This window comes from Triticum dicoccoides, chromosome 3B, assembly GCF_002162155.2.
Source record: "Triticum dicoccoides isolate Atlit2015 ecotype Zavitan chromosome 3B, WEW_v2.0, whole genome shotgun sequence".
Classification (NCBI taxonomy): Eukaryota; Viridiplantae; Streptophyta; class Magnoliopsida; order Poales; family Poaceae; genus Triticum; species Triticum dicoccoides.
Window position 1 is genome coordinate 217,747,852 of NC_041385.1, and position 21,800 is coordinate 217,769,651.

The following is a 21,800-nucleotide window of genomic DNA, read 5'->3' on the forward strand; positions in this document are numbered from 1 at the left end:
CGAACTACCTCCTCCATGGGTATGCTGAAAATGTCCTCCCGAGTTCGGGGTAAAACGAGGCTTCTGTTGAGCTCCAGAATTGTACTGCCCTTGTCCATACTTTCTCTTGCAGCTGTCAATCTGCTGCTTCTTTCCTTCAATCATGAGAGCTCTATCTACCAACTCCTGGTAGTTGTTGATGGTTGCTACCATCAACTGCATGCTGAGCTCATCATTCAGTCCTTCCAGAAACTTCTCCTGCTTAGCTGCATCCGTAGCAACATCATCTGGGGCATAACGTGCTAGCTTACTAAATTCATCCACATACTGGCCAATAGTACGTCCTCCTTGGCACAAGTTGCGAAACTCACGCTTCTTCATGGACATTGCTCTTATTGAAAGATGAGCAGTACGGAAAGCCTGCTGAAACTAATCCCATGTGACAGTGTCGATAGGATAAGTGGCTGTGAAATTTTCCCACCATGATGATGCGGGTCCATCAAGCTGATGTGCGGCAAAACGCACCTTCTCCGCATTTGTGCATCCTGTAGTGGTCAGCTCCCTTCCCATCTTGCGGAGCCAATCATCTGCAACTATTGGCTCGGTGCTACTGGAGAACACCGGCGAATTCAGCCTCAAGAAATGGGCTAAGTGACCAACAGGTGGTGGTGGTGGTGGGTTGTTGTTGTTGTTCCCCTGATTCTGATTCTGGACTAGCATCTGTATCAATGCATTCTTCTGCTGGATCAACTGGGTGAGCTCCGGTGGGAAAGCAAATCCATTGTCACGTCTTGGAGGCATCTGAGGGTTTTAGAAAAGATGAGGATATAGAATAGAATGAGGTCTAGAGAGAAAACACGACCCATATGCACATAAGACAAATACAATCAATATCACTTCAATCAATTCAAACAAGGGCGTACAACGGTCTAACTATCGTTACAAAAGTGCTTGGACTATACTATATACATGGGGGAATTCTACTACTGTCATGCTGGTCGACTAGAGAAACTGCTCGGTTGAAGACTCCATGATATCTGCTCCAGCTTCATCAACAAAGTCATATGCGCTGGCTTAACTCCTGGATGAATGCTGCAATTGACCTATCCTTCCGGGTGATGATCATCTCCCATTGCTCATCTCGGCGCCCACAAATCTGGTAGATAGTATCCTTGAGATCCTTGTGGTAAATTTCTCCAATGCGTCCCATGGTGATGTGGGCTGCCATGCTCTTTCCTAGACTCCAAGTTGGTGCATCAAAGGAAAACTCTATGGGCTCAGTGACGGGCATGACCGTTCTTCCTGGAACTTGAACTTGAATCATCCAGCGCTCCTCTTCAGGTAAAGTGGCGATGTAGGTCCCGGTGAAGCTTGGTACTCCGATGTTCAGCTATCTAGTGACTTCCTTCAAGTGGCGTCCAAAGGGTGTATCTTCATCCGGTTGCGTGAACTTGTTCCTTGCATCCGCCATCCTAAAAGAGTAGAAAAGATGAGGAGTTAGAAATGAGAAGAGAGAGTAGTGATCTAGGGCTTTAGCTTAGTGGTCGTGTCCTGCAGTCAGTGTGTGCTTTGATACCATCTTATAGCGACCAGACCTCAAACAGTCTGATCTCTGTGCCTCAGTGTCATCCTTGGATCGGGAATGCTGACACACATAGTACTTGAAGGATTTATAACAGAGTAGCAGTCACACACTTATTACATCGAATGTCTCAAAAGAGAATTTATTACAATAAATATGGCTTAAGGCCATCTAATAACGATAACTGCGGAAGGCTTGGAAGATAAGCGAGTCCATCAACTCCAACGGCATCACTGAGTATAAGATCACGACCTAAGGCACCTTACTCGTCGTTTGAAAAGTCTGCAACATGAACGTTGCAGCTCGAAACGGGTCAGCACATGGAATATGCTGGCAATGTAACACATAGAGAGTAATGAAAGAATAATGCTATACTACATGCATATATGGCTGGTTGGAAAGCTCTATGGTTACCGTTTTGCATAAAGCCAATTTTTTCCTACTGCGAAGGAATAAAATTTATTTAACTATCATGGTGGTTGTTAAACATTGAGAAGGGTACTCCAACTCAATCCCAATTAAGCATCATCATTTAACCCAACAAAATTTAATTAAAGAAACATGATGAGATTCACATGATAATCCAAGTACTAGATACTCAAAACGTCCATAACCGGGGACACGGCTAACCATGATTAGTTTATACACTCTGCAGAGGTTTGCACACTTTTCCCCGCAAGACTCAATCTCCTCCGCTTGATTTCTCGCACTACATGGTGTTTGAGAAACGGATGACCGAGACACAGTCTTTCAGAAGCATTAACTCTCTACTCCGGGTAGACAGTACCAACCTACATCCCTACATCTTCTAGTCAACCTCTTCAAGAGCTCACACAACTTAATCAACTATGCTAGAGCCCATAGTAGCTTGTGGCTGCACACGGAAGTTTTTAGAATGAATAATCTCATGATCCCTTTGAGCCTGGGTGGCGGTCCATAGGAGAATCACACGGTACCCCGGGATTTCCAAAAATACAGGCAACACTGGGTTCCCCAGGTGCCTCAATCCACCCAGATGTGAATTTAAGTTGCCACCTTAAGTAAACCATTAATTAACAATCTCACATCTGTCATGGATACACTCACCCAATCCACGTCTACTAGCATATCACGGCAATATATGCAAACGTAGAAGTAACTCCCAAAGGTTTGATAATAAACATGTAATAGGTTCTACCTCATCTACTTCCCAAAACCCACATATTAATCAGATCCTAACCATGCAATTGTTTGAGGATTTATCAAATGCAATAAAACACGGTAGTAAAGAGTTATGATCAAAGTGTTACTTGCCTTGCTGATGATCCGTGAAACCTAGAGATTCGAAGTAGCAAGCGGCGCACTCCGGGTACTCTATCGCAAACAAACAAGCATACAATAAGCACTCATCTAATGCACAGGTAAAACTCAAATAAGGGATCTAACCAGAAAGTTCAACTTAAGAACTCCGGTTTGCAAAAAGAATCAAATCAAACGAAGCAACGAAAATCAAACGGCGAAAGAAACAAGCTTCGTTTTACTATTCTGGACCTAGGTCAAATTTTACAGTAGCAAAAGCTTGTTGGAGTGTGTTAAACGGAAAGAGGGTTTCGAGACGAAACTCTAGGCGCTTGAATTGCCTGATTCCGATAAACGAGCGAAAAGTTATACTAAAACGAAAATCGGATTAGAAATCGTGATCAGAAATAATCGCGGAAAATCTGAGAAAAAGAAAAACAGACGAACAGGCTAACGAACGAACGTTCGCTGTCTGCGGCTAAACGACGAAAACCATTCATTAAAACGAACGTACGGATGAACGTCCGCTAAATAGACTAAACCGGAAAAAAATAAACCGAACCAGATCTGATAAAAAACGGTTCTAGGGTGTCGAAAAAAACGATAGGTTTTATTAGAAAATCGGCAGCTACCTAGGGTGCGGATCGGCGGCAGTGGCGGCTACTCCGGCGGCGGCGGCGTCGGGCGGCGGCGCGGTGGCGGCGGCGCAGGTCGGCGGCGGCAGCGGCGGCGACGGCGGCGACGGCGGTGGCTGGGGCTAGGGTTTGGGGCGGCTCGGGCTGGGCTCCCCCGGCTTATAAAGGCCGGCCGAGCTAGAGTCCGGGACGGGTACGACCCGGCTAGGTCGGTATCTTTTTTTATAAATCATTACGCACAGAAAAACAAATAAAATAAATACTAAACGGACTCCAAAAATCCTGAAATAAATTTTCTCCGACTTCTAAAATCAAGCCGGACAAGATGAACACTTATTTGGGGCCTAAATGCAATTTTGAAAAATGTGCATTTTTCTGAAATTCAAATAAAATAGCGATAAACTTTGGAATAAAACCTTATTTGATTTTATTATTAAATCCTCAATATTTCTTTATTTTGGGAAAGTCATTTTATTCCCTTTCTCATATTTTTATAATAGAAATAATTGAAGATAAAATAAATCAAATCAAATGATCCTATTTCAAAATTTGAGAAAACTCAAATATGAAAATAATGAAATTCCCAACTCTCTCCGTGGGTCCTTGAGTTGCGTAAAATTTCTAGGATCGAGCCAAAATGCAATAAAATATGATATGCAATGAGATCTAATGTATAACATTCCAAATTGAAAATTTGGGATGTTACACGAGGGTACTGCTCCGCTGTGATGGACGGTTCCATCATTGGAGCAGCTCTGGTGAGGTGTACGGCGGCGAGGTTGAAGCAAGACAAGACAGACAACGTTAATCTGAAATGGGACTCTAATATCATCTGCAATAGATGATGTAAAATACATCACCAAAAAGTGCTAGATGTAAAACGCAACAGCCACGTGATACGTCTCCAACGTATCTGTAATTTTTGATTGTTCCATGCTATTATATTACCCCTATTGGATGTTTATGGGCTTTATTTTACACATTTACATCATTTTTGGGACTAACTTACTAACCGGAGGCCCAGCCCATATTGCTGTTTTTTGCCTATTTCAGTATTTCGAAGAAAAGGAATATCAAACGGAGTCCAAACGGAATGAAACCTTCGGGAGCGTGATTTTTGGAACGAACGTGATCCAGAAGACTTGGAGTGCAAGTCAAGAAGCAGCCGAGGCCTCCACGAGATAGGAGGGTGCCCCCTATAGGGCGCGCCCCTATCTCGTGGGCCCCTCGGGCGTCCACCGACGTACTTCTTCCTCCTATATAAGCCTACGTACCCCGAAAAGATCCAGGGAGCAGAAGAAACACAATTTCCACCACCGCAACCTTCTGTATCCACGAGATCTCATCTTGGAGCCTTCGCCGGCACTCTGTCGGAAGGGAAATCGACCACGGAGGGCTTCTACATCAACATCCTTGCCCCTCCGATGAGTTGTGAGTAGTTTACCACAAACCTACGGGTCCATAGTTATTAGCTAGATGGCTTCTTCTCTCTTTTTGGATCTCAATACAATGTTCTCCCCCTCTCTTGTGGAGATCTATTCGATGTAAACTCTTTTTGCAGTGTGTTTGTCGAGATCCGATGAATTTTTGGTTTATTATCAAGTTTATCTATGAATAATATTTGAATCTTCTCCAAATTCTTTTATGTATGATTGAGTTATCTTTGCAAGTCTCTTAGAATTATCAGTTTGGTTTGGCCTACTAGATTGATCTTTCTTGCCATGGGAGAAGTGCTTAGCTTTGGGTTCAATCTTGCGGTGTCCTTACCCAGTGATAGAAAGGGTTGCAAGGCACGTATTGTATTGTTGCCATCGAGGATAACAAGATGGGGTTTATATCATATTGCTTGAGTTTATCCCTCTACATCATGTCATCTTGCTTAATGCGTTACTCTGTTCTTATGAACTTAATACTCTAGATGCAGGCAGGAGTCGGTCGATGTGTGGAGTAATAGTAGTAGATGCATGCAGGAGTCGGTCTACTTGTCACGGACAAGATGCCTATATACATGATCATGCCTAGATAATCTCATAATTATTCGCTTTTCTATCAATTGCTTGACAGTAATTTGTTCACCCACCGTAATACTTATGCTATCTTGAGAGAAGCCACTAGTGAAACCTATGGCCCTCGGGTCTATCTCTTATCATATTTGCTTCCAATCTACTTTTATTTGCATCTTTACTTTTTGCATTATAAAATACCAAAAATATATTTATCTTATCATACTATCTTTATTAGATCTCACTTTCACAAGTGGCCGTGAAGGGATTGACAACCCCTTTATTGCGTTGGTTGCGAGTTCTTTGTTTGTTTGTGTAGGTGCGTGGGACTTTTGAGGAGCCTCCTATTGGATTGATACCTTGGTTCTCAAAAACTGAGGGAAATACTTATGCTACTATTGCTGCATGACCCTTTCCTCTTCAAGGAAAACCAACGCAAGCTCAAGACGTAGCAAGAAGGATTTCTGGCGCCGTTGCCGGGGAGGTCTTCACTCAAGTCAAGACATACCAAGTACCCATCACAAACTCATCTCCCTCGCATTTACATTATTTGCCATTTGCCTCTCGTTTTCCTTTATTCGCCCTCGCTTTCCCAATCTCCTCCTCTCTTTTTCGCTTGCCTTTTTCCGTTTGCCCGTGTGTTAGTTCGTTTACCTTGTCGTCATGGCTAGTCCTCCTATCCTTATTATCACTCCCGAACATGAAATTGTCAATTTTAAGCAAGGGGGGGGGGAGAAAATTTAAAAGATGCTTGGCATAGAATTTGCAATGCCCAATATAAATCTTCTAGGAAGCTTTCTACTTCTGTTCTTCTCCACAATTTTTATGTAGGAATCACTCCTTGGAATAGATGTGTTCTTGATATTGCTACCAGAGGTGATTTCATGAGTAGCCATACACTTGATGCTTATAACGCTATGTTAGATTTGTTTGGCCCACCACCTTTTTTGGTCAATGGAACTGTTTTAACTTTAGAACACGTTATGCAACGGCTTGAGATTATTGTAAATAAAATTGCCACTGTTGAGTTGATTGAAAATTTGGATAAAAAGATTTGTAATCACATTACCCAATATGGATCTAGGGTTGGAGATACTTTGAAAAATCTTAAAGAAAAAGAACCTATAGTCAATGAAAAGATAGATCTAGACTCTGCTAGAATCGGTAAACCTAAGGCTATCATTTAAAACATAGGTTTCGCGTTTTCCTCCATGAAAAACACTCCAAAATCCCCTACTAAAACCACCAAGTTTATTTATGTTCCTAAAAATAAGGGTGAATCTTCTAGTAAGGGAGACGCGGATCTCAAATCCATAAGTGTTCATCCCAATTGTCTCTCTATCGTTAAGGAACCTTTTGCTACCAATGAATTTCTTGAATTTTTTCCTAAAGGTTTAACCATTGCTAAAAAGGGAGAAGCCACTAGAGATCACAAGTGCTCTACCGATGAATTTAGTGCCAAAGATGGCACTCGTTAGATCTATCTTCGCTTTTATGCCTAGCTAGGGGCATTAAACGATAGCGCTAGTTGGGAGGCAACCCAATTTTCTTTATGTTTTTTGTTTTTTCTCCTGTTTAGTAATAAATCTTGATTCTACCTTATGTTTAGATGTGTTTTTACCTTTTAATTAGTGTTTGTGCCAAGTAGAACCTATAGGATAACCTATGATGATAGTTGTTTTGATTCTGCTGAAAAAACAGAAACTTTGCACGCACGAATTTAGTTTTGTTAAATCACAGAAACGTTATTTTGCGTTGATTCGTTTTGATGCTGATCAATAAAATTTTTTTCCATGACTTCCTATTTTGGTAGGAATTTTAGAGTTCCAGAAGTTTGCGTTAGTCACAGATTGCTACAGACTATTCTGTTTTTGACAGATTCTGTTTTTCGTGTGTTGTTTGCTTATTTTGATGCATCTATGGCTAGTAAAATAGTTTATAAACCATAGAGAAGTTGGAATACATTAGGTTTAACACCAAAATAAATAAATAATGAGTTCATTACATTACCTTATGTGGTGGTTTTGTTTTCTTTCACTAACGGAGCTTATAAGATTTCCTGTTGAGTTTTGTGTTGTGAAGTTTTCAAGTTTTGGGTAAAGCTTTTATGGACTACGGAATAAGGAGTGGCAAGAGCCTAAGCTTGGGGATGCCCATGGCACCCCAAGATATTCAAGAATAGCCAAAATCCTAAGCTTGGGGATGCCCCGGGAAGGCATCCCCTCTTTCGTCTTCGTTCATTGGTAACTTTTCTTGGAGCTATATTTTTATTCGCCACATGATATGTGTTTTGCTTGGAGCGTTAGTCTTTGCTTTTTAGTTTACCACAATCATCCTTGCTGTACACACCTTTTGGGAGAAGCCTATTTGATTATAATTTGCTAGAATACTCTATGTGCTTCACTTATATCTTTTGAGCTTGATAGTTTTTGCTCTAGTGCTTCACTTATATCTTTAGAGCACGGTGGTGACTTATTTTTGTAGAAATTACTAGTCTCTCATGCTTCACTTATATTATTTTGAGAGTCTTTTAGAACAGCATGGTATTTGCTATTGTTATAAATTGGTCCTAGAATGGTAGGCATCCAAGTTGGGTATAATAAAAACTATCATAGGAAGTGAATTGGATGCTATGATCAATTTGATACTTGATAATTGTTTTGAGATATGGAGGTAGTGATATTAAAGTCATGCTAGTTGGGTGATTATGAATTTAAAGAATGCTTGTGTTGAAGTTAGCAAGTCCCGTAGCATGCACGTATGGTTAAAGTTGTGTAACAAATTTGAAACATGAAGTGTACCTGGCTTGTGCATCCTTATGAGTGGCGGTCGGGGACGAGCGATGGTCTTTTCCTACCAATCTATCCCCCTAGGAGCATGCAAGTAGTACTTGATTTTTGATGACTTCTAAATTTTTGCAATAAGTATATGAGTTCTTTTGACTAATGTTGAGTCCATGGACTATACGCACTTTTACCTTTCCGCCATTGCTACCCTCTTCGGTACCATGCATTGCCCTTTCTCACCTTGAGAGTTGGTGCAAACTTCACCGGTGCATCCAGACCCCGTGATACGATACACTCTATCACACATAAACCTCCTTATATCTTCCTCAAAACAACCACGATACCTACCTATTATGGCATTTCCATAGCCATTCCAAGATATATTGCCATGCAACTTTTCACCATTCCGTTCATCATCATGATGACATACTTTACTTTTGTCATATTGCCGTTGCATGATCATGTAGTTGACATTGTATTTGTGGCAAATCCACCGTGCATTATTTTTCATACATGTCACTCTTGATTCATTGCACCATCTCGGTACTCCGCCGGAGGCATTCATATAGAGTCATATCTTGTTCTAGTTTCGAGTTGTAATTCATATGTTGTAATCAATAGAAGTGTGATGATCATCATTATTAGAGCATTGCCCAAAAAAAGAAGAAATGCCAAAAAAAGAGAAAGGCCCAAAAAAAAAAAGAAAAAAAAGAAAAAAAGGAAAAAAAGAAAATAAATAAAAAGGGCAATGTTACTATCTCTTTTTCCACACTTGTGCTTTAAAGTAGCGGCTTGTTCTTCATGTAGTGAGTCTCATATTTTTGTGCTTCAAAGTAGCACCATGTTTTTCATATAGTGAGTCTCATAAGTTGTCTTTTTCATACTAGTGGGAATTTTTCATTATAGAACTTGGCTTGTATATTCCTACGATGGGCTTCCTCAAATGCCCTAGGTCTTCGTGAGCAAGCAAGTTGGATGCACACCCACTAGTTTTCTTTTGTTGAGCATTCATTTATAGCTCTAGTGCATCCGTTGCATGGCAATCCCTACTCCTCATATTGACATCAATTGATGGGCATCTCCATAGCCCGTTGATTTTCCTCGTCAATGTGAGACTTTCTCCTTTTTTGTCTTCTCCACAGAATCCCCATCATCATATTCTATTCCACCCATAGTGCTATATCCATGGCAGACGCTCATGTATTGCGTGAATGCTGAAAAGGTTTGAGATTATTTAAGTATGAAACAATTGCTTGGCTTGTCATCAGGGGTATAGAAGTTGGGAACATCTTTGTGTGACGAAAATGAAGCATAGCCTAACTATATGATTTTGTAGGGATGAACTTTCTTTTGCCATGTTATTTTGAGAAGACATGATTACTTTGATTAGTATGCTTGAAGTGTTACTATTTCTTTTATCAATATAAACTTTTATTTTGAATCATTTGGATCTGAACATTCATGCCACAATAAAGAAAATTACATTGATAATTATGCTAGGTAGCATTCCACATCAAAAATTCTCTTTTTATCATTTACCTACTCGAGGACGAGCAGGAATTAAGCTTGGGGATGCTTGATACGTCTCTGACGTATCTATAATTTTTGATTGTTCCATGCTATTATATTACCCCTTTTGGATGTTTATGGGCTTTATTTTACACATTTATATCATTTTTGGGACTAACCTACTAACCGGAGGGCCAGCCCATATTGCTGTTTTTTTGCCTATTTCAGTATTTCAAAGAAAAGGAATATCAAACGGAGTCCAAACGGAATGAAACCTTCGGGAGCGTGATTTTTGGAACGAATGTGATCCAGAGGACTTGGAGTGCAAGTCAAGAAGCAGCCGAGGCCTCCACGAGATAGGAGGTAGCCCCCCTATAGGGCGCGCCCCCTGTCTCGTGGGCCCCTCGGGCGTCCACCGACGTACTTCTTCCTCCTATATAAGCCTACGTACCCCGAAAACATCCAGGGAGCAGACGAAACACAATTTCCACCACCGTAACCATCTGTATCCACGAGATCTCATCTTGGAGCCTTCGCCGGCACTCTGCCTGTCACAGCCTGGTTTTTGCCCTCTTTTCTTTGCTTGATTTTCAGCTGAGTTGGTTTGGATTTGGAGTTTTGAATCATTCCATTTGGACTTGACCACTTGGGTATCCCTTGATTTTCACCCAAGTGTTCCCTCTCCTCCTCTAATCCATCATTTCACCCCTGGCCAACCCAACAATATTGCTTGGAATATTTTTCTTAAATGAAAAATATTCATTTTGCCCCTAAAACCATAGCTAAAATCTTTGACCTCCAAAGCAACCCTCATTTCTGTTGCCCCAAAAATCCTGAGAAAAATCCTAAATATTCTTTGGACCCTAGGGCACGTTTCTGAGCAAAAATATTTCACCACTCTTTGGAGTATTTTTGTTACAGAAAATAAAAACACTTCTGGGCTGAAATGGTAGTTTCTACAGCAACTACCTTTTTACTAGCTCCAATGTAGCTGGTTTTCCCTGAACTTATTCACCTTAGTAAGAGTCAGTAAAACCCCAAAGCTCAGCCCTTGAATCCCTGTGGTTTGACCACAGTAACTCCCCAAAGTTTCTGTCTAGAAACTTCACCTCATCACCATTTTACTTCTACTGCACCTGGAACCAAACCAAGCCATGGTAACACCTAAGTTTACTAAGAACTACATGCCAGACATCATGGTTAGTGCATATGTGGCCTGATGTCACGGTCCACGCGGTGACCGTGTTCGTCTAGCGTGCTGGCATGCCAAACGCGCGCTCTGCGCGTCGCCAGCGCCTCTGTGGCGCGCATGCTCGCTGCTCGGCCAGCCAGAGGGTGTCCCCCCTTGCCACCATCCTCGTCTCCACCCCCTTTACTCCACCCTGTCGCTCGCCGATGCCGGAGCTCGCCGCAGCAAGCACGGGCATGGTCCGGCCAACGGCACAGTGCCCGCGCACTGTGTTCGTCCCTTTCCTCCTCGCTCCTGTGCTCGTCCGTGTCCGTGCACAACTCCCGCGTGACCCCTGTCGCCTTCCCCCTCTCTCTCTGACGCCGTTCGTTGATGGGAGCTGTGTACGGTTACGGGCAGGTGCCCAATCCTCCTCTCCGTCGATCCCTCCCTCTAGTTTTCCTCCAAGAATCCTCAACACCGACGTAAGCTCTGGCGAAGCGCCGCGCCTCTCTGTTTCCTTATCCCCTCCCTCCGGCCTGACGAGCGGGGCCCACTGGTCAGCCACTCACTACACGCGCGAAGCGGTATGAGTGGTGGCGCCCTGGGAGAATACGCCTTCGACGTCACCCCCTCTGTTTTCTTTTTCAAATTCATTTAAATTCCAGTAGCATTCAAATGTCCATAACTTTTATTCTACAAGTCCAAATGCATTGATTCTTTTTGCATCATGTTAAGTGTCCAAACATCTAACAGCACCCAAAAGATGGGATTTTTCCTTGCTGTCTAGATTTTCTCGCAATTTTCAGAAGGTTTCTTGATATTTTCATTTGTGGTTTTTGAATATTTTCAGAGGAACCAGCTTGTCTTGAGGATCACCATGAGCCTTGTGAACCTCCTCAGTACTAAGGCAAGCCACAATAACATTTTCATGGTGCCACTTCAATATTTATGATTTTCATACTTGAACTTATGAATATTGATGCATTTAAATTAGTTATATAATAAATATATTCTGTTATATGCTTGTTATGTTAAAATACTTGAACTTCAGTATGATTGAAGTAAATATTGTTGGCAAGATGATGAGAACTTAGTTTCTAGTGATAAATAAATAATATGGTCATAAAGTTTGATGAGTGATTTGGATATTATTTTTGCATGAGGTATAATGATGATAATGCTAGAAATAGTTCTGGTATAAGTAAAGAAAGGTTTTAACCAGTATAGTAGCATGAGTTTATGTTGGCTCCGTGGGAGCGTAGTTGGTGTAGTCGTTGCACGGTTATGCGATGCATATGTTAAGTGATGCATGGTATGGCAGTATGACACTGGTTATTTTCTTTTCACATTAAAAGTTGAACCTGATTAATATTCAACTTGAACATGTTGTTGACCGGGTCGTGGTGCCGCTGAAACGAGTCTTTCCCAGTGCAACCACATTTGCCGGTATGGGACGGCCTTAATGCGTTTCATTGTCGTGCCTCTGGTCAGTACCTCAATTTAGGGAAGGTTATGGGTGTGCTGTACCCTGGTCCGGTAGGCAAGCATAACCTTGTGAGCCCGTTGTTAAGTTAAGTTTGGTATCGGATCCCAGTGTGGATCATGGCCACGATGGTGGTCGAGGTGTCTGGAGGTAGACACGGGGCCACCCAGGACTAGCCCGGTGGGGTCTGAGTCGGAGGGGCCGGGAGAGTGTCATGACAGTGAAATGGTTTCGTCGGAACGCTGTTGGTCCAGCCGAATGGTAGAGTGAGGCCATGGGTTCCGTAGTGTGGGTACAGTGTACTAACCTCTGTAGAGTGTTTTTAATCTATCGATAGCCGAGTCCATGGATACGGACATGCTCGAAAGTAAGGTACACCATGGGTCAACAATTAATTAAATATGCACACTAAATTGCACAAAGGATGGCAGTGAGTTCATCAAGTTGAGTTGGACATGAGTTGTCGGGTTGTGATCGTCGTAAGGATCACGAGCCACGAGTTGGTCGGGTTGTGATCACCGTAAGGATCACGGGCCATGAAATGGTCGGGTTGTGATCGCCGTAAGGATCACGAGTATGTCTTGGTAATATTATGTTTGTTGGTCACACCTGGTAAGCAAGTCGAGAGAATGAGTACCTATTGAGCATTGTCACAGCATGTTGGATATATATAGTTGCATTGTTGATTAAATTGGATAAATATCATAATATTGCCTGTCATCTTGTTTATGCTTATTGTGAGCTTGCAAGTACATTCAATGTACTGACTTGGCGTGTCATGCCAGATTTCAGGAAAGTCCCGTTGGAAAGGAGTGTTCTCCGAGTCTAGACCGTGTCCACGTTGGTGTCCTTGTGCTATGGAGTCCCTCTACGGCGTTGTTCCATTGCCGAGTAGTTTTCATGATCGAGGCCCCTTTATGTTCACTAAATAATGTACATATTGTTCAGCCGCACCGTGTGTGCCGCTTGGCCTCGCTAACTGTTTTAATATGAACTATGTTCCGCTAGCATGAATAAGGCGGTTGTTTTCTGTACCATGTTGTTGTGTGTTTCCAGAAGACAAGGTCTCTGGGTTGGCAATGCAGGGTGAAGCGGTCGCTCTGAGCCGGGGTGCCACACTGCAGGAGGGTGAATCGACCATGGAGGGCTTCTACATCAACATCCTTGCCCCTCCAATGAGTTGTGAATAGATTACCACAGACCTACGGGTCCATAGTTATTAGCTAGATGGCTTCTTCTCTCTTTTTGGATCTCAATACAATGTTCTCCCCCTCTCTTGTGGAGATCTATTCGATGTAAACTCTTTTTGCGGTGTGTTTGTCGAGATCCGATGAATTGTGGGTTTATGATCAAGTTTATCGATGAATAATATTTGAATCTTCTTTGAATTCTTTTATGTATGATTGAGTTATCTTTGCAAGTCTCTTAGAATTATCAGTTTGGTTTGGCCTACTAGATTGATCTTTCTTGCCATGGGAGAAGTGCTTAGCTTTGGGTTCAATCTTGCGGTGTCCTTACCCAGTGATAGAAAGGGTTGCAAGGCACGTATTGTATTTTTGCCATCGAGGATAAGAAGATGGGGTTTATATCATATTGCTTGAGTGTATCCCTCTACATCATGTCATCTTGCTTAATGCGTTACTCTATTCTTATGAACTTAATACTCTAGATGCAGGCAGGAGTCAGTCGATGTGTGGAGTAATAGTAGTAGATGTAGGCAGGAGTCAGTCTACTTGTCACGGACGTGATCCCTATATACGTGATCATGCCTAGATAATCTCATAATTATTCGCTTTTCTATCAATTGCTCGACAGTAATTTGTTCACCCACCGTAATACTTATGCTATCTTGAGAGAAGCCACTAGTGAAACCTATGGCCCCCGGGTCTATCTCTTATCATATTTGCTTCCAATCTACTTTTATTTGCATCTTTACCTTTTGCATCTATATTATAAAATACCAAAAATATATTTATCTTATCATACTATCTTTATTAGATCTCACTTTCGCAAGTGGCTGTGATGGGATTGACAACCCCTTTATTGCGTTGGTTGCGAGTTCTTTGTTTGTTTGTGTAGGTGCGTGGGACTTTTGAGGAGCCTCCTACTGGATTGATACCTTGGTTCTCAAAAACTGAGGAAAATACTTACGCTACTATTGCTGCATCACCCTTTCCTCTTCAAGGAAAACCAACGCAAGCTCGAGACGTAGCACCGCGCCATGGCCGCTTCCACAGATGATGTAAGTACTGTTCACTCTAAACTTAACTGAAGAAACTAAACTTTACAGTCGAAACTAAATTTTGCTGTCAAAACTGATTGAACTAGTAGAAGAGCATTGCAATAGATGTTTAGGGCGTTCGAGCACTAGTAGCAGAGAAGCAGTGATCTAAATTAGCAGACACTTGAGCAGGGAACACACTAGCAGAGAGCAAGTCGTGCAGTACCACCACGGGCGAGTGCTAAAGCAACAACTCCTGTAGCTGCTGGAGGTCGTGCAGCAGCAGCAGCGTGAGCGAGAGCAAGAGTAGAGCAACAGCACGGATGAGAGCAAGAGCGGAGCAGCAACGCGACCAACAACAATAGCAGAGCAGAGCAGTAGCACGAACGAAAGCAAGAGCAGTGCAGTAGCGCGACTGACAGCAAGAACAGAGCCATAACACAAGCGAGAGCCAGAGCAGCAGCAGCAGCGCACGAGCAAGAGCCAGAGCAGCTATAGCTAGTGTCGGTGTGGAAGTTGCAGCCAAGGAAATAACGACATGGGGAGAGACGTCGTGGATGAAGTGGCCGGCAACAGCGCCGTCGATGGAGACCTGCCATGGCTGCTCGGTATCGAGCACCAGCAGCCCCGTGAGATCGAATAAAAGATAAATTCAATGATGAGTGCAGAACCTCCTTGGTGGCGCCGAGTTGGCCTCGGCTTCATCGGAGGAATTGGTGAGGGTGCTGCAGTTCCGGTGGGGTAGGACAAGACGGCGCTGTGGGGATGAGGGTGGCACGATAGACGAGGCAAATGTTGGGGCAGCTCCTTGGAGGTAGAGGACAGGGCGGCTGATCCGGCGGAACGACGAGATCGACGACGGATCCTCCGGTGCCATGGATGAGGGATGGCGAGCTATTGCGGTGGACGACATCGTCGGAGAAGAGTCTCCGGCTGGGCGGCAGTCGGGACGCCGCAGAGGAGCGTGGGGTTTCGTGGGTTTTGGCGGCCTCGATGTACGAATGGGGGGAACGAAGGGGAAGGTAGGGGGATCCATGGCTTAGGGACGCGCTTGTCCGAAATGTAGGGTAAGTTACCAGCGTACCCCCACCGGTTTTGACATCGCAACGTCGAGCCGGCATTTCCGGCTGAGGGGTAGAAGGGGGATTTTGCGTGTCTGGGCTGCGGGACAAATTTCGGATGAGGAGGGAGTTTTCGAGCGCGTCGAAATTTCAGGATAACAAGGCACAACGCGGGTTAAAGAGGCAGGAGTTTCATAGCAGGTGAGACAAAAGATTCTCGAGCTTGAAAATTTTGGGATAACAAGGTGTGGATTCCTTGTTCGGCAAGACAAACTTAACGTGTACAAAAACAATTCATACAAGACACAAGAGAGTCATGTCCCCTTTTACTATATTGCTATAAATGCCATTGAAAAAACTACAAGAAAAATGTAAAAAAAATCAGGAGAACAAGATTACCCTGTACAGTACCAAATCGATTCGCACTTCCCTCAACAACAACAAAAAACAAATAAATTCCCACCAAAAGAAAGAGTAATGTCCCTTTTTATATGATTACAAATGCCAGGATCTCAAATTCCAATTTTTGAATCCACATTATGTTGAATTCGAATATATCGTTAGGGGACCTTGTAGTTTATAATTGATGTAGTCGTACATTTTGATCTCCATCATATATGAATATTTTACTCCACCCTATGAACATATATATTGTCTGAATCAATTTTCTTATCTGAATACGATTGCTGTCAAGTTATACAACCATTTAAATATTATCTTGATAACAAAAAACATGCATATAGCAGTAATCATATTTCACTATGAACTACATGTACCATACGATCTCCAATTCAAATATGTGTATCCATTTTATGTTGAATTCAAATCATAGTACATTGGTCTAGGTAGTGAGATGTTTGGGGTAATCTAAACCCTATTTTCATATGTATAATTTTTGGCTGAATTGGGACAAGTTTTGGTATAAGCTTGTTTCAAAACCGGAGATTCTCTCAACAAGCCTCGTGGTTCCGAGAGGGAACGTGTCACCTTTTTGTGTGAAAGGATATATGCTGCCTCCCCCTGATTTTCTTTACAGAGGCAACATAGAACTATATGAGTGCCCTGTTAAATTTTGGAATTATTTCGGGTTCATTTGGCCTTTTTATACATTAATTTAGTTTCTGGACAGTTAATGTGCATAATCCAAATTTGAAATGCAAGCACATGCTCCGGTGCACCAAAGTTCGTTGAAAAATCACATGTGTGTCCTTGGTTGAATTTCTAGGTCGCACGCAAGAAATGAGAATGAAATTCAAACATCTGGGCATCGTGACTCTGCCGAGAACATAGAGAAACTTGGATTTTAAATTCATGTAAATTCAAAACTCGCATGGAAATCATGAAACTTGGCATGGTGTCATGTCATGTTGTGGTAAAAAATTGGGCCGATTTGGAACAAGTTTTGGTATAAGCTTCTTGCAAACTGAAGCTTCTCTCAATAAGGCTCGTGGTTCTGAGAGGGAACGTGCCACCTTTGAGTGCGAAACGGTATACGTTACCCCCCTTGAGTTTCTTTACAGAGGAAACATAGAACTACATGACTGCCCTGTTAAATTTTGGAATTATTCCGGGTCTGTTTGGCCTTTTTTATATATTAATTGAGTTTCTGGTCATTTAATGTGCATAATTCAAATTTGAACTACAAGCACATGCTCCCATGCACCAAAGTTGGTTGAAAAATCACATATGTGTCTTTGGGTGAATTTCTAGGTCCCATGCAAGAAATGGAAATGAAATTCAAACATCTGGGCATTGTGGCTCGGCCAAGAACAACGAGAAACTTGGTTTTAAAATTCTTGTAAATCCAAAACACACCTGAAAATCATGAAACTTGGCATGGTGTCATGTCCATGTTGTGGTAAAAAAAATTGGCCGAATAGAAACAAATTTTGGTATAAGCTTCTTGCAAACCGGAGCTTCTCTCAAGAAGGCTCGTGGTTCTGAGAGGGAATGTGTCACCTTTTGTGCATAATTCAAATTTGAAATACAAGCACATGCTCCAGTGCACCAAAGTTGGTTGAAAAATCACATGTGTGTCATCTGGTAAATTTCTAGGTCCCATGCAAGAAATGGGAATGAAATTCAAAATTCTGGGCGTTGTGGCTGGCCTGGAAACATTGAGAAACTTGGTTTTCTAATTCATGTAAACCCAAAACACGCATGAAAATCATGAAACTTGGCTTGGTGCCATGACATGGCACCAACATGCTGTGTTAATTTTGTTGTCCGGTTTGCGAAGGCGCACACATTAACAATCAACAAAGTCATTTTGGAACAAGTGTTGTCATGTTACAATCAGAAACACAAGTATTATTGAAACCATGGGTGTTCTATTTACCATTTACGTGCCGCCACGCGTCCCCTTTTTTATTAGCTAGGAGGCACCGTGCGGGGTAGCCATTTGAGTACGAGAGGCGTGCGATCAGACCCCTGCGTGTGCTTATCGAGAGGAGAGCCCTTTGACCTCCATCTGCCATCCACCTCTCTCCCAAGGTCTCCATTAATGGCGCCTGAGCCTCTGTTTAATGGCATGGTTATGTCTCACTCGACTGAGATTTAAGAGAGAAAAAAGAAAATCTGAAAACAAAATTCTACAAGGATCTTGATGTAAGATCCGACGGACCTATATAGCATCTACTGCGACTTATAACAAGACTAATGAATATATAAGGATGACGACAGTGGATAACAATTGCCTTACATAATTAGGAAGATAATTAAAAAGCCACATGCGGCTACGCCCGAAATACACAAGGGCAAAAGAAGAAGGAAGACAATTATCTGGCTCGCTAATCTCTACTTTCTTGATGCGTTGTTGCAGGCCGCGGGAACTAGTCTCCGCGGCGAGCAGCGATGAGCTCTTTAGTGTCCTCAAGACGCTGCTTGAGAGCATCCACGGATTCCTCCACCAGCCTTTGGCGCTTGATGCGGAGCATGTCATTCTCGTCCATAAGTTTCTTGACGATGACGCCGGTCCTCTTCTACAAGGCACTGGTCTCCTCCTGCTGGTCTGCACTTCGGACCATCTTTGCCCTCAGCAGGCCGCGCTCGGCCCAGAGCCTCTCATTGCCCTCCCTTAGGTGTCGGATGACGCCGGCAGCTTGTTCAAATGAGGCTTTCATGTCGTCCTGCAACCTTGCCCAGCCGGAGATATGATCCATCTGGCTATGGACGATCGCATGCATGCGCCTGTAAGAGTCGTCGCCTACCCGCGAGACATTTTTCCAGGCCGCCGCGGCGCGGCGGACATCTCTGCTGCATTTGCGGCGCGACGGGACATCACTACTGCTTCCGTTGCACGGCTGGACCAGTCTACTGCATTGACGGTGCAGCGGGACTTCCGTGCTGCTTCGGCGGTGCGACAGGACCTCTGTGCTGCTACTTCTGCGCGGCAGGACATGTCAGCTGCTTACACGGCGAGGCATGACATCTCTCGTGCTTCCGCTTCCATGCTCGCCTCTCCCTGGTGGTAATCTCTCAACCTAGAACGCACGCTGGCCACGGCAGACGAAAGGGAAGGATGCTGAATGACTTGTTTGTTTTTGTGGATGAGGAGTTGAGGAGGAATGTGCAGTCATCTTGGCATAGTAGTATTTATAACCAAGTACTAATACGCTCCTAAGTGGGAAACCGTTTAGGTTGTGATCAGTGTGAACAGGTTTGCAATTAAATATAGCATGGTAGTAGTAGTAATTTGGAATGTGACAAGACGCAAGCTCAAAATTTATTGACGGTTCTAGTTTTGAAGTGTGGCACTATTCACGGATGGCGTAACGTGGGCACGTGTTCTTGGCTGTTGTGTAGCATATGCCATGGTAGTTCTTTTTCTACTGCTGTGTACGTGCAATAACTGGCACCGTCGAATACATATCTTACGGTTATTGGGGCGTCCGACAGGAATAGCCTCGTGGCGAGTTATAGACTAGTCTTTTTTTCATATGCATTACACCTATCTCTTGGGAATTCTCGCACGCACCATCTCACACACTCTTCCTCTCTCGCACACGCATCTGTAGCTACGAATTGTAGTGTTCTCAACCATCTGATTGGCTCTATCATAGGTTTCATGTTGCTCCTTGGCCTAGAGATTGAGAAGATTAAAACACAGAGGCTAAGCTGGAGGCGCGAGGTTTTGGTTAATGTGCGGGCCGCACATGGCACCAACACGACACGAGCTTCGTCTGCCTGGTGCGCAGTCGGGTGAGTTGTCCAAAACAACCAGGCCCTGCTTGGTATCTGCGCCTCGACTTATACGCAGAGAAATTAGGGTCGGAGGGAGTACTACTAGTAGTACTACTACTTTGATGTGTCGCGTCAACTCGCACAAGTATGAAACACTTTGTGAACAAACAAGCATATAAGCTCCCTGAGGGAGTCCTAGATTAAGGGGTCCTCGGACAGCCGAACTATATGCATATGCCGGACTGTTGGGCTATGAAGATACAAGATAGAAGACCTGGTCCCGTGTCCGGATGGGACTCTCCTTTGCATGGAAGGCAAGCTTGGCGGTTAGGATATGAAGATTCCTTTCTCTGTAACCGACTCTATGTAACCCTAGCCCCCTCCGGTGTCTATATAAACCAGAGGGTTTAGTCCGTAGGACAAGAACAATCATAATCATAGGCTAGCTTCTAGGGCTTAGCCTCTATGATCTCGTGGTAGATCAACTCTTGTAATACTCATATCGTCAAGATCAATCAAGTAGGAAGTAGGGTATTACCTCCATTGAGAGGGCCCGAACCTGGGTGAATATTGTGTCCCCCGCCTTCTGTTACCATTAGCCTTAGACGCACAGTTCGGCCCCCTACCCGTGATCCGCCGGTTTTGACACTGACATTGGTGCTTTCATTGAGAGTTCCACTGTGTCGTCACCATAAGGCTTGATGGCTCCTTCAATCATCTACAACAACGTAGTCCAGGGTGAAGTTTTTCTCCCCGAATAGATTTTCATATTTGGCGGCTTCGCACTGCAGGCCAACTCGCTTGGCCATCTGGAGCAGATCGACAGCTACACCCCTAGCCATCAGGTCAGGTTTCGAAGCTTGAACTACACCACCGACATCCGCGTAGACTTGATCTTCGACGGGTTCGAGCCCATGATAGCCCCGCCCTGCCGCCACGATGAATATGACCTAAATCTGTCATCGGATTGTGTGCAGGAGATAGCGCCTGCAATCGCTCTGGCCCTAGATCCAGAACAGAGCACGCCATCCAAGGGCGGGAAGCTCAACCTCGCCATGGAGGCCGCATACTTAGCGCCGCTAGAGCCGAACACATATCTGACCTCCAACGAGGCCTGTGTCATCATAACCTCGGACTCGTGTCCGGCCATAGGCTCCGAACCGCATGTATCCGCAACCATCGACCGGGCGCCGATCTTAGAGTTTAGTTCCGCGGACATCTTCCAACCCTCACCCCTAGGAGACATTTTAAACTTAAAATCTCTCTCCTTGTCAGGAGATTCTTGGCCGAACCATGTCCGTCTTGAGTGGGAAGCGGATGACGAAGAGCTTAGTTACCCACCCACCACCCACTTGATAGCCACTGTCGATGATTTAACCGACATGCTTGATTTTGACTCCGAAGACATCGACGGTATGAACGACGATGCCGGAGAAGAACAGGAACCACCGCTCACTGGGCGCTAGACAGCCACCTCCTCATACGACATATACATGGTGGACACACCCAAAGAAGACAACGGCGATGACACAAAGGATCGAGCTGAGGATAAACCTACTGAGAAGCAACCTAAGCACCGATGTCAGCACGCCACTCTAAATCACGCCATGGTAAAAATAGCGATACCGGCACAAGAGAAAATAGCACTCCGGACGATGCCGAAGACAACGAAGACCCCGCCAAGCGAAGTTTCGAACAGGCTGAACGGGAAGACGGGCGAGCCAGCCCCGACGAACAGGCCATGAACAATGACTCGAAGGACAGCAATTACATGCTTCTCTCCGAGGATGAGGTGAGCCTCGGCGATGAAGAATTTATCGTGCCAGAGGATCCCGTTGAGTAGGAGCGTTTTAAGCGCCGGCTTATAGCCACGGCAAAGAGCCTGAAGAAGAAGCAGCAGCTGATCAAGA